Raw genomic sequence first — 14,479 nt, forward strand, 5'->3', positions numbered from 1 at the left:
AAAATATATATATATATATATATATATATGGAGGTATAATTTACATATCATAAAATTCATCTATGTTAAATTCACTGATTTTAGTGAATTTATAGAGCTGTGCAACCATCACTATAAGCCATGTTTAGAATATTTCCATTACTGCAACTAGTGGCCTTTTAACCATGTAGTCAGTCTCTGCTCCCTCCCCCAACCCCAAGGAACCACTAAGCTGATTTCTAGCTGCAGATTTTCCTTTTCTGGAAATTTCTTATAAATGGAATCATTTAATATACCGAGGGTGCCAAAAACATGTACACACATTTTAAGAAAGGAAAAAACTATTAAAATTGTAATACTTAATATATACCAATAAAAAAAGGTGAATACGAGTCATTTGTATACATTTTTTTGGCACCCTCGGTGTAGTCCTTTGTGTGGGGCTTTTCTTTTTTCATGTAGCATAATGTTTTTGAGATTTCATGAGTGTCGTAGTGTATATTGGTAATTCATTCTTTTTTATTGCCAAATAATGTTTGATTATGTGATATGCCACTTTTTGTTAATCTGTTCACCAGCTGATAGACATTTGTTGTTGTTTCACTTTTTGGCTATTTGAATAATGATGCTATGATTATTTGTGTGCACATCTTTATGTGGACAGGTATTTTCATTTCTCTTTGGTAAATACCTGGAAGTGAAATTGCTGGGACCTACGGTATTAGGTTGGAGCAAAAGTAATTGCCATTTAAAAGGTTAAAAATAATTGCAAAAACCACTATTACTTTTGCAGCAACCTAGTAGATGTATATCTAACCTTTTAAGAAACTGTTACACTGTTTTCCAGGTGGCTGTACATTTTTATCTTCCCACCACTGGGGTCGGATGGAGGGCGTATCAGTTGCTCCATAGACTTGCCAACACTTGATGTATTGTTTATCTTTTTGATTCTAGCCATTCTAGGGTGTGTGTAGTGGTATCTCACTGTAGTTTTAATTTGCAGTTTCCTAATGACCAATGATGTTGAGCATCTTTTCATGTGCTTGTTAGCTATTTCTTTATCTCCTGTGAAATGTTAATTCAATTTTTTGCTTATTTTTTACTTGGGTTCTTTGTCTTATTGAGTTGTAAGAGTTTTTTATGCATTGTGGGTACAAGTCCTTTATCAGATATGATTTCTAACTGTTTTCTCCCATCTGTGACTGGTCTTTTCATTTTCTTAATGGTCGCTTTTAAAGAGCAAGGTTTTTAATTTTGAAGTCCAACTCATCATTTTTTTTCTTTTGTGCATTGTGCTTGAGATGTGCCTTTGAGCCTTTCTTTTTGGTTTATTCTTAGTGTAAGTGCCCCAATTTTCACTGTCACATCCTCCCTGGATCCTGGATGCATTCCGCTCTGAGGACAGAAGGCAAAGCCCAGCCTCCAAGTTCTCTTGCTAGTATTGTATGGCAGGCGCCCTGCTGACATCGTGTGTACAGGCCTCTGCTTACCAAGTTTTGAGATGAAGGTAAAATTAGACCTGCCTCAGCAGTTACAGCTGAGAGAAAAGAAAAAACAACTGCTCCATATGGAAGTGCTTTCTTTTTTCTTCTTTTAAAATTAGTTTGGTGTTTCTTTGCTTATTGATAAACAGCAATAATAATAAATATCTCTTTCATTGCTTTGAGGTTTTTAGAGTTCATTCACCATTATCATCTCATTTAAGTCCTTTTGCAGATGAGGAATACAGGGTTTAAGTACAGTAGAAGGGTATTTAACAAAAATAAGCTGTTCCTATTTGAGACACATGTATTATTTAATCATTTATTTTCTTCCAGGGTCCATCTTTGAACTTTGGGGTGTATCCTTTCACCTACAGCAGGAATCCTTAGATTGCCCTTGCTGGCACATAACCCTCTGTTTGTTACCCAGGCATGTTCAACAAAACAACCTAAGGCCATTCTTTATTGGCAATTCTTCAACTATTTAAGAGTAGCTACTTGAAGCCTTTACTTCTGCAGGCCCAAATTCCCCCTGTCCCATCAACTATTTTGTATCTAACTCGGATTAGACCTTCGGTCATTCTGGGTGTGTGTAGGGGGTGTGTAGGGGGTGTGTAGTCACTGGTCACTTCTTGCTAGATATGCTTTAGATTGTCCATATCGTTTTGTGCCCACAGCAAACCTACACATCAGACATGGCCTGGCTGGTAGAGTTCACTGAGTCTATCTGCTCCTTTGATGTGGATGGGGGCTGCCTGGTGGTGGCAGTTACTTAGCAGCTGCGTTGCACTGTTGGCACATGTGAAACTATGGTCAACCAAAATCCCAATATTTTTTTTTTCCTTCTGTGGATTTTGGCCAACCAGTTTTCCATTAGTCTCTTTTTTATATAATTGCTGTTTTAAACATAAATGCCAGACTTTAAAGTTACTATTATTAAATATTAATGCAGCACTATTATCTAGCATCTATTGAGAATTTGCCATGTTTATGTTGTTGGGTTTTCCCCAGGGTTTGCCTTTTGGAATGTTTTGAATTTTGTGTCTTCCCTTTTCCTGTTTCTTTCCCAAGAAGCTTCTCTCTATTTACTGAGAGAAATGGTTGCACATGTAGTTCCTGCCCCTCTGGGTGTCCTCTCTACCCAGATATGTTTGGGTTTTGACCGGTTCCTAATGACTGACGGTGGATGTGTAGAAGGTAGAGCCAATGGGAGAGGTCAAAGCCTGGATTCCCTGGACTCCTTCCTCCGTGACCTCCCGGCCCGGGGCTCACATGGCTCGTTATCACACATTTCTGCTCTTTGGGAATGAAGTCATGTTCTCCAGATCACTGCCCGGATAGCTTATGGGGGATGATTGTGAAGTACTTAAAGCGATTTAGAAAAAAGGTTACAAAGAGGAATTAAAAGAGAGGAAGAAAAAAGATGAGCTTTTTTTTTTTCCATTTTGAAGTCAGTACTTAACCAACTCAGCCTTGACATTTCTTGTCCAATCTGCTCCTTCCTGCTGTCCCCATGATTGCTTTCAAGTCATTAGTGCCCGTTCCATGCTGTGGACTGAGGGTCTCTTAACTGCTCCTCATCAGACAGGGAAATGCTCTTTTTAAAAATATTATAGTTTGTGTTTTCAGATGATATTTTCCTTCCTGAGCAAGGAATAGGCTGCTGGAGAACCTAATTTGACTAAGAGAAGAGCAGATTCAAAATAGACAATATTTGCCAATCATATATCTGACAAGGAACTTGTATCCAAATTGAACACACACACACACACACACACACACACACACACACACACACACTAACCCATTTAAAAATGGGCAAAGAATTGAAATAGGCATTTCTCCAAAGAAGATATACAGATGGCCAATAAACATGTGAAAATGTGTTCAGTGTCCCTAGTCCTTAGTGAAATGCAAATTAAACCATATTGAAATACCACTTCACATCAACAAGAATGGCTGAAATAAAAAAGAGACAATAACAAGTGTTGGTGAGGTGGGGAAATTTGAGCCCTCATACACTGCTAGTGGGATTGTAAAATGGTGCAGCCACTTTGGACAACAGTTTGGTACTTCCTCAGAATGCTGAACATAGAGTTACTGTGTGACCCAGCATTCCACTACTAGACCAAAAAGAAATGTAAATATGTCTAGACAAAAACGTGCACCAGTTGTCTTTTTATTATTGAGTTGTAAGAGTTTTTAAAAAATTGGATGCAAGTCCCTTGTTAGTTTGTGATTTGCAAATATTTCCTCCCATTTTGTCTTTTTACTTTGTTGATTGTGTTCTTTGATGCACAAAAGTTTTGAATTTTCATGAAGTCTAATTTATCTGTTTTTTTTCTTGTCACCTGTGATTTTGGTTCTGTGTTTTTGAAATGCTAAAAATATTAGCTTATCTTTTATTACGGGCCTGTTGCTATAATATACAAGAGAAGCTAGCTGTGAGTAATTGAATAATTAATGTGCTTTGTTGGGGAAGAATAACAGGCCCACACACCTCTAATGTTCAGTGTATTAATGGTTTTCCTTATTTATCTTTGCATCCCACCACCCCATCCCCAGCGTTTAGCATGGGATTGTGCATACAATAAATGCTCAAAAAATACTTGGTGACTGCATCTAGAAAGGAAAATTGGTCTTTGCTCAAGACCTAAACAGTATTTTGAAGATAAATCTGAGTTCAAATCATAGCTCCACCTACTGTGCGGCCTTTCCTAAGCCCCTTAACCTCCTTTCGCCTGTTTCCACATCAGCAAGAGAAAGACAGAAATGTTTGTCTTGGGGAGGTTGCTGTAAAGATTGCATACAAAGCCCTTTGTATGTGTAGATATTCCACAAATAGCAGTTACTGTTTCTATCAATTAATTGATCTGTAGCTCAGTTTCTGCATTTGGTAAAAGAGTGATGGTGACGCTCATCTGTCGCTGTGGCAGTCGTGTACGTAAACCTCGATGAGATGGTAGACTCAGGTCTCCCTGCTCCCTTGGATAAGTCAAATAGTCCGTTTCTCAGAACCTCAGGAAAACCTTCCTTGGTTCGACCGTCTCTATTTTTGTAGAATTCTCATTGAAGAAACTTTGAGTGTATAAGCTGTTGTACTGTCTAATGCCATAGCTATAGGCCACATGTGGTTATTTCAGTTAAAGTGAATAGAAGTGAAAAATCCAGTTGCCCAGTTGGACTGACCACATTTCAAGTGCTGAGTAGCCACTTGGCTAGTGGCTGCCATCTTGAACAGTGCTTCCAGCATCTCATTTTCATCATCGCAGAAAGTTCTGTTGGGCCGCACAGTGGCCAATATTGGACCATTTTTTGTGATTTTTCTGTTTAACTGCATAGCCTGTGACATAGACTTTTCTATACTCCGCTAAGCAGCCCCTTCTGGGCACCTCTCCTGTCCCACTGAGGGGACATTGAGGCTCCCGGACCTTGAATGCTTTCGAATCTTGGGAAACAAAGAGTTACATAACTCAGTATAGTGTTATTGTTTGTTATTGTTGTAATTTCAGAAATTTCAGCTTCCTGTCTGCTAATGTTGTGCCGTTTTATTAAGTTTGGTCATTAGGGAGGCCATTAGGGGGCCCTTTAGACAGTTACGGTCTGGTGAATACCATAGTAACCTGACTGGGAGGCAAGATGCTTCCCCAAATCTCTCATTTTCTGTGAGGCGTCTGGTGCTGGGAAAAAAGGAAAACTATATTAAAAATAGATATTGAGGATTCTGGAAATGTTTTCCAGTGATAGAATGAAGATAGTGTTCTAGAGATTAGAGTCTTTGGGGACAGTTTGACGGGGAAGCCCTGAATAATCCCTCTTGCTTGGATCCATTAGACTCACATCCTGGATTTCTTCCTGATGACTGTGCATAGTTTAACTAGATTGTAATGCACCTGGATTCTTCTCCTCAACTTAAAAAAGCAGGAGTATTAAATTCCTTTTGGGGACAGACTTGCTCTTACATCTTCCTTTCTTATGTCCTCCAAAATGGGTGCCTCCTCTGGGAGTGGGACACACCTTAGATGGATCGTGAGGGTAGTTTATTTTTGACTTGATCCAAGTCCTGCAAACGTGCATGGAATGAGGGGCCGTGGGTTACCATTCTTTCCCATCTGCTTGTAATTAAGTGTGGACTTTGCCAGGCCAGGAGAAGAAGCCTGCCGTCCTTCCTGAATGGGAAGAAGGGATTAATTTTAGACTATTCCAGCATTTCCAAAACCTAGATTCTAGTAGATGTTCCTTGGGAAAGGGTTTTGTGATTTAGTTCTCAAATAGTGGGTGAAGCACAAATCACAGATTTCTTTCCTAGAAGGGGTTCAGGTCCTTTAATATGTTGATGGACAGTGCGGCTTTCTGGGAGGGGCATACAGTACGTATTTCCCAAACTTACTTGACCTTAGAACCCTTGTATGACCCGGCATCTTGGGACAAGTGGCCTGTAGGCTACCCATTTGGGAATTGCTGGAGTGAAGGGTGGTGTTCTGAGAAACAAGAAAACACCCACTCTAGGAGAGAGCAAATGCAGCAATTTTGTAAATACTTCTGCTTTTGGTTTCTCAGTTTTTGTTTCTCAGTGATTATTTTTAACCCAAACAGTAGTCATTTGAAGCTCTGATCAGCTCACGGCCCTTATCAAATAAAAGTGCCCCAAGCCTTGCAGAATCACGGATATCGTCTGGCCTGAAGAGAAGGTAAAACTTGCTCTCTGATTTTTCTTTTTTTTTAAAGGAACGTTTCAGTGAAGTTGCTAATTCAGTTCTTTCAGATATATGTTTAGGGTCTGTTAAATATATATTTCTGCTTCCAGGTACAATCACATCCTAAGAAATAAACAATTTAGGGGCAATTCTTGTATGATGAGGTCCGTTAATGGCATTTAGAAGATGTCAGAAGCTCCGAGGGCAGACTTTGTTGTCAAGGCGATAGATTATCTGTGCACCTTGCTTCTGTTAATACTTTTCTGGGTAGATTAACTAAATGAACTTCTATTTAACTTGGTGTAATAGTGTTAGCCAGGACAGTGCCTGCTAATAACAATAATAATAGCTAACATTTCCTAAGTGGTCACTCTGCCAGGCAATATTCTAAGTACTGTCCCTGTGCCAACTCATTTAATCCTCACAAAAATGCAGTGAGGCAGCTGTTATTCATCTCACTTTATAAATAGGAAAATACTATAGGCATGCTATAATAGTGAAGGTTAGAATGCATTATTGGGTCTGTGTTCATATCAATAAATAACAAAGCCTATTTTTTGGTACATTTTCTTTAATTTTGAGATGGTGCTCATTTTTATAAAATCACAGGTAGTATGTAGTACATAATTGATCTTGCAATTAATATGTTGCTCTGAAGGTATCTGTCGTACGTTTCGTAGCTCCTAATTGGAATTTTTAGATGTCAGCACATGCTATAAAAATGGAATCGTGTGTGTATTTTCTGTACTTATTTCAACAGCTTTTTCTTAGGCCGGTTTCTGTGTTTGATGCTACTGGTAGGACTGCAAAGATGACAGACCCACACGTCCTGTCCTCATAGAGATGTCATCAATGAGAAGATGTGTAATCCTCTGAGCAGTTACCATTTAAGCCATGTCAGGGAAAGCATTTTATTTTAAACTGTCAAAGAGGAAAAGTCTGTAGGCTGCAGTGGGACTGGAAGCTGGAGAGAAGTCACAGGTCTTGGAGGACTTTTTTCCCAGCTTTGTGGAGATAATATTAATGTATAACATATGTAAGTTTAAGGTGTACACAGTGGTGATTTGATACACGTATATATTACGAAATGATGACCACAGTAAAGTTAGTTGACATTTCCATCCCCTTACCTAATTATCTTTTGAGTGTATGTGGTGATAATTATGATTTTTTTTGATTTTTTTTATTAAATTTATTGGGGTGACAATTGTTAGTAAAATTACATAGATTTCAGGTGTACAATTCTGTATTACATCATCTATAAATCCCATTGTGTGTTCATCACCCAGAGTCAGTTCTCCTTCCATCACCATATATTCGATCCCCCTGATAATTATGATTTTCTCCCTTAACTCTCAAGGATTTAATACAGTATTATTAATTATAGTCACTACGCTGTACCTTAGATTTCCTTAGATTTACTTATAGCTGGAAGTTTGCACCCTTTGACCCACATCTACCCCTTTCCCACACCCCACAACCTCTGGCAACCACCATTCTATCTCTACTCCTGAGTTTGTTTTTTAGATTCCACATGTAAGTGAGAACATGCAGTATTTGTCTTTCTCTGTCTGCCTCATTTCACTTCGCATACTGGGTCCATGGGATGACTTTGGAGTTTCCACAGCCCTGGCTGGATTTCACCCAGAGTACTCATCTGCGGGTTGTAGCATAATGCTGCCCTGGGAAGCAGGCATCTTCGTGGGTAATCAAGGAGCTAGAATGTCTGCTTTGAATGGAATACCAAAGAGGTAACTGATGATCTGCTTACACGCCCTCTCCAGGGCAGGGTGGGGTGCACTTCTCGTGATGCAAATGAAGGGAGGAAAGTGAGGCCCCATGGAGAGTTCTCTTGTGAGGAAAGATGACAGAGGCTTGCAGTGTGCTTGGTCGTGGTGGGCCTTCTTTGACACAGCCTTTTGGGGTTATTCTTGGTACATGGTGAGCACTGGGCCAGGACCTGGTCCCCCAGGGTAGGCACGGGCCATGAAGCCCAGGCTTCCGTTTGAATCTACTTTAAAGGAAAATGGTGGAGGGGGTGGGGAGCAGGAAGCAGAGTCTCTATGAGGAATTTTGCAAAGAGATCCAGGTTAAGATGGTAGGCAGGACTCTGAGCTCCTGGAAAAGCTGAATGTAGCAGCGAACCCAGGCCCACACTGTCACCTGGAACGCACCTCCCCGCCCCCCAGATCTGCCTTGCCGCTTGGTGTGCCGTAATTTAATAATTGTATGATTTCAAAGATAAGGACACTCTTTAGATCCCATGATTGACTGAAAGGAATGTTGGGAGCTTTTTGGTTCTCGATGATGTGTATTGAGTGCTTCATATGTGCCAGCTATTGTTCAAAGCACTTTTTGCATCTTTAAAAAAAAATTTTGTTTTCAGTGACAGTTGACATTCAATATTATATTAGTTTCAAGTGTACAGTTGACATTTACATAGTCATGCAGTGATCCCCCTATTAGTCTAGTACCCACCTGGCACTATACAGTTATTGCAACATTACTCACTATATTCTCCATGCTGTACTTTACATCCTCGTGATTATTTTTAACTCATTTAAGTCTCACCACAGCCCTACGAGGTGTGCGTTACTATCCCCACTTAATAGACAAAACAGAGGCTCAGCGGTTAAATGACTCCAAACCAAGACTCAAATCAGGAGGCCTGGTTTTGGACGACAGTGGTTTGGCTTCTACCTCAGGCAGGAATCTAATTAAATTGTCCTGGGAAGATAAAGATCTTTTTTTAAAAAACAAAATTGTCTGGGTACATAGTTCTATTTAAATGAAAAAATATATATCAGCTTTATTATTGTAGCTATTATGTGATTGTTTGTCTCTGGACAGGAGCAAGGGACTTGGTCATTTTTGGCTCCCAGGCCTGGGTGACCGGCTGGTGGTGGTGAGAGGTGACCAGGGACCTAAGGATTAGCTTGCATTCTGGGTCAGGAGAGTTGACATGAATAAAATGGCGTATAAGAGCCTGGTACCAAATCAGAGGGGTCTGGAATGACCCATTCCTGCCTCTGCCCTCACCTTGCACAGTGGATCACCATCCCTGCCGACCTATCAGAATGTAAACTTGGATTTTTGTCTGTTTTGGTTATTCCTGTATCTCCAGTGCCTGGCACATAGAAGGTGCCCAGTATTTCAAATGAGTAGATGCATGAATAAATCTCGTATGGCTAACATTCTGGTTTTTTAGGGAGCATTATGGGAGATTACATTCTGTGGCAACAGCAATGACAGAAAGACACAGGCTCTCCAACCAAAATGCACAACCCCCAATTTTTACAGGATAGAGTCTCCACTGCCCACCCTGCCACCATTCTGCTGCTCTAGCAGTGTGAGCGGCTCTCCCCACAGCTGTGATGGCTGAGGAGTGGGGCGTGGTAGCTGGTTCACCCACAGGACTCACTGAGGATAGATCAGCAGCCCGTCTGGGTCTGGCACTGCCCTGGTCCTTTTAAGTGTCCTGTTAAGTTGCAGAGTTCCCAGATAGTTGATGCCAGTCACCCCTTCTACCTCAATGGTTGCTTCGGGGAGGGATGAGTCTGAGAGCTTCCCACTGGGCCATTTTACATAGCATCACTCCTGAAAGCCTTGCTTTTAGAATGAGAAAAGTCTGGTCTTTGTGGCAGAAAAGGCATCCATAGGGAGAGGTGCGGCAGGAGCGCTCTTCCTTCCCTGTCTGTTGGGTACTTTTTGTGGTCATTGCCCTCAGGGAGTTCACTGGAGGGGGCAAAGGGGCATTTAGATGGAAAACTTACAGTTCCACAGAAATGCTGGAAATGCAGCCACAGAAGTAAGAACAAAAAGCCCAGGGGACAGAGGAGGGAGGGGTTCGGGGCTGTGGTAAAACCTTCCCGAATAAGGGAAGACTTCATTTGCGAGGCACATCAAAGTACCGTGTTTCCCCGAAAATAAGACCGGGTCTTATATCAAGTTTTGCTCCAAAAGATGCATTAGGGCTTATGTTGAGGGGATATCATCCTGAAAAATCATGCTGGGGCTTATTTTCCAGTTAGGTCTTATTTTTGGGGAAACACGGCATGTTTTTAACTGAAGTTCTAGAGAAAGGGTAGTAAGTGCAGATGGCCCCACTTTCATGTCTCCTCCTTCTGTCTTCACTTCCTCCCATCCTGTTCACACCTGGATCTCCCTCCAGTCACACTGTCAACCTCACTGTCACTGAAACTGCTCGTGTGGGCTTCAGTGTCAGCTCCGTCCAGACCTTCCCCAATCACGCTATTCGATATGGCCCGTCTTTCACTATCGTCTTACCTTGCTTTATTTTCATTCATAGCTGTGGCACTCTCTGGCATCATGTTTATGAAAGGGCAAGTGATACTCATTTAATACATGTATTTATGCAACTGATACTGACTGAACACCACCGTGTGTCGGGCACTGGTTTAGGCTCTGGAGAAAAGTGGACAGGACAAAATGCCTCATTTCATGGGGCTTACCATCTAGAGTGGAGAGGCAGACCAAAACCAAATAAACGATCATTTCTGGTAGTGGTGAGTGTATGAAGAAAATAAAATAGGGCACCGAGATCGAATGGTGGTTGACTGGGTGGTCAAGGAACGCTTCTCTGTGGAGGTCATGCTTCGACTGAGACTTGAATGGAAGAAAAAGCCAGCTGCTATGGGTTGAATTGTGTCCCCTAAAAAAATCGTATGTTGAAGTATTAGCCTCCAGTACCTCAGAATTGACTTTATTAGGGAATAGGGTCAGTGTGGTGTAACTACTCGTAGTTAAGATGAGGTCATACTGGAGTAGGGTGACCAATATGACAATATGGTCAGGCCAATATGACAGGAGAGATACCAAAGATTTCCAGCAAACCAACAGAAGCTAGGCGAGAAAGATGGGACAGATTCTCTCTCACAGCCCTTAGAAGGACCAGCCTGCTGACATCTTGATCTTGGACTTCTAGCCTTCAGAACTACGAGACAATACATTTCTGTCATTTAAGCCATGGAGAGTGAGCCTTGTGGATACCCAGGGGAGGGGGTTGGGAGGGTTAGGGCAGCGGATGGGGGAGGGTGTTCCAAGTAGAGGGAATAGTAAGTATGTAAGCCAAGGCTGGCTGGAGTGGCCGCAGGTGGGAGGGGTGGGGAAGAGTAACTGGACATGAGGTCAGAGAGAGAATTGGGGGTGAGTGCAGATAAGACCCTAGAAGGATTTGTAAGCTGTTGTAAGGACTTTGGCTTTAACCCTTGAAAGGTGGACGTCAAAGCTCTCCTGGCCTGAGCATTAGAAGAACGGAGTGCCCATTTACTGCAGTGGCCCTTCACTGAGGGACAGCGGGGCGGTATAGGAGCTCATTTGGGCCCTGAGATGCCCACTAGACCTCCTGGCAGAGACGTTGAGTAGGCAGCTGAATGTGAATGCAGTTCCAGGGCGGGGCTACACGTGTGGGAGTCGTCGTCATGTCATCCTCATGTAAATCCATGGAGTTGGATGAGAGCAGCAAGAGAATCAGTGGGCAGAAAGAGGTCCGTGGGCATGAGTTGGGGAGAGGAGGATGAAGGCGGAGCCAGTGCAGTAGGGGGAAATCTAGTGGAGACGACGATCTTGGAAGTCAACTGAAGAAAAGGTTTTGGAGAGGAGAGTGTGTTAATTCTATCAAATGCTGCTGACAGGTCAGTTAAGAGGACCAAAAATTGACCACTGGATTTAGCAATGGCCATTGGAGGTCGAGGTCGCAATTACTTTGGAAGCTGACCGCTGATTAATGCCATCTGTTGGGGATTTTCTCTGCAAAGTAGACATGATGCGCTCAAGTGTATACTCTGTGGCTTAGATTCAACTTTTTTCTACTTTACCGTCCCAGCAAAATTGTTTCTATACACCTGTCCTCGTAGATATACCGTTTAAGAGTTGAGGTATGTTCTCATCCAGCCGTCTCATTTTATGACCACGGAGAACAAGGCTTGGGCAGGTTAAGTGATACAAACAGGTTTGCTCATGGTAAAACCAAGACAATCCCAAGTGCCAGAACTGCTGTTTGTCTACCACATCTGGCCTGCTCTGCTTAAAGGTGCCAGAGTCAGAGAAGGTCACTTCTTCTCCCTCCAGTTCTTACTATTCCCTCTCTATAAGATTGTTGAGCATACATAGAATTCTATGCTCCAGAAAGCTCTGCAGTTCATCAGAACTGGGTTTGCATCCTGATTATTCCACTCACTAGCAGTATGACTTGGGCAGACACGTCCATCTCAGTGACCCTCAGTTTCTTCATCTGCAAAATGGGGATAATAATGACACCCCAGAGATTTGTGATAATTAAACTATTGCTTGCCTGTAAAGCGCTTTGAATAGTCCCAGTACATAAGGGGTGTTCCATACATGTGGTTCTTATGATCATTAAAATGTTAGGACTTTAGTTTCCAGAGTGTTGCTCTTGTTAAAACCATCTTGAAAAAGATTTTTAAATGATGCCATTGCCTGGGGTTTATTTACAAAACAGATTGAGTAGAGTTACACCCACAAATCTGTTAAGGCTCTTCCCTGAAGGAGTTACCAGATGTCTTCCCCCCCGCCCCCCCAGTTGCTGCTACTGGGGGAAAATACTCCCAACAAAAAAACTGAAAGCAATGTACTGTACACTCAGGGTAAATACATAATCTGTTCCCCTTTTATCAGCACTGAGAAAACAGAACTGTCAGTGTCCAGTTCCCCTGATCACTGTCAGTCACACAGGGAGATAGCAGGTAGCCATGTCAGGTGTACCTGAGAGCTTCTGAACCTGGAGTTTAGTGTTGACGAGCCTTCGAGATGCTTAAGGGTTACTGTCACAGTTTAGAACAACTTTGCGGTTATTGTTGGGAATAATGCAGATTTTTTCAAATGAATCTGTACCAACTCTTTTCAAAATGTACATTGGAAATTAATTGGTAGGGTAATGTGTGTCGATAGATTTGCCTTTCTCAAATTAGCAATTGGTTTAAAAAAATTATTGAGCAACACAACCCTTTAGTAACTAAAGGAGCAAAGCGTTTCTTATTTCCCTCTTTCTCTCCTTCCCTTTCTTCCTACCTTCCTTTTCTTATCAGTGAACTGTTTTCCTGATTCTGTGTGTGTGTGTGTGTGTGTGTGTGTGTAGTGGAGAGCTTGGGAAAGAAAAGGGCAGGGAACATAAAGAAAAAGTGTGAGTTACAGAACACTTTTCAAAATTGTCACTATTCTATTTCTTTAAACATAATACAGGGACTTGGACTCACTCCAAAGTGTTTTTCTCTGTATTATTAGAGTGGGACCTGATGTAGTGAATAGAAAAACAAATGTGTTTAAATGGTAATTGATAGCATTATTTATTTACATTTCTGCAGTAAATACTGGAATTCCAATCATGTGCCAGAGGCTGTGCTCAGCATGGGCCAATAAATAATAATTAATGCTAAGTTCTTTTAGTAAGCTTTAATATCATGAAAATGACAAAGAATTCCATGTTGTGAAAGTACAATGAGAGATCGATGACTTTCTTTTCCATCTCAGACCTTCAGATTTTTTTTGACTGTCTTTCCCGAGAATTTCACTACATATTCACTTGTGTATGTATCTTCATCATTATCTTCTTGTTATTTTTAATAGAAATGGGATATTTTAAAGACTGTGCCACCTCTTGCTTTTTTGCTTTCAGAAATAGTCTTTGTTAATATGTTAGCACCAACTGTTCCCACCTACTGGTTTTATTACAGTTACATAGCATTCCATGGTATGGGGAGACCATAATTTAATTTTCTAGACTTCTAGCCTATTTGAAAATGGAGACATTACTTCCTGCACTATAAAATTCTGTTTGAATCAGAATTATACAAAATTATGTCTGTGCTACCCTAGTGCCACCATTTAATAGATTCACAGTAAATATTAGAAGAATGGATGAATTAATCTTGTTTATTCATTTATTATGCATATTGTTTTTCTTTATAGATAATGAAAAATAAAATTCAGAACTAAGAATGATCACATATTCCAAATTAAAGTTGTCTGTCCTCAGGAGGTTGGCGTCCTATTATGTGCATCCCTAGCACCTGATTTTCACAGTGACAGACTCAGGAGGTGTCCCTGATGATGACAGCATGAATAGTTACGTTGTCCATTAGTGCCAAGGAGGAAAAGGTAGCTCTCTATAGACCAGCAAACTTCTGACACATTTCGTTCTTTCTGGTAGGTATTTTCATTTGAATTAATGGCAGAGGCCTTGAACTCAGACAGTTCAGACTCCAGAAGCATGTAAACATTTGTCAGAATTGCTCTCAGAGTTTTTCAAGCCTTTAGGGATGTGACTCTGAAAACCACGAGCTG

General features: G+C 41.2%; 1 protein-coding gene across 2 annotated transcripts in view; it reads left to right on the forward strand.

Moving 5' to 3' along the window:
- Window positions 1-14,479, forward strand: part of TMCC3 (transmembrane and coiled-coil domain family 3) — a 250,045-nt gene that overhangs the window by 32,523 nt on the left and 203,043 nt on the right. Inside the window, exon 1 of one of the 2 annotated variants that reach the window (XM_074325263.1) lies at window positions 6,048-6,151. The exons of the other annotated variant lie outside the window; for it this stretch is intronic. The gene's annotated coding sequence lies outside the window, so the exon portion shown is untranslated. Of the gene's footprint in view, window positions 1-6,047; window positions 6,152-14,479 lie in introns of those variants that run through there. 2 annotated transcript variants of the gene reach the window in all.

Source organism: Rhinolophus sinicus, linkage group LG02 (genome assembly GCF_036562045.2).
Source record: "Rhinolophus sinicus isolate RSC01 linkage group LG02, ASM3656204v1, whole genome shotgun sequence".
NCBI lineage: Eukaryota > Metazoa > Chordata > Mammalia > Chiroptera > Rhinolophidae > Rhinolophus > Rhinolophus sinicus.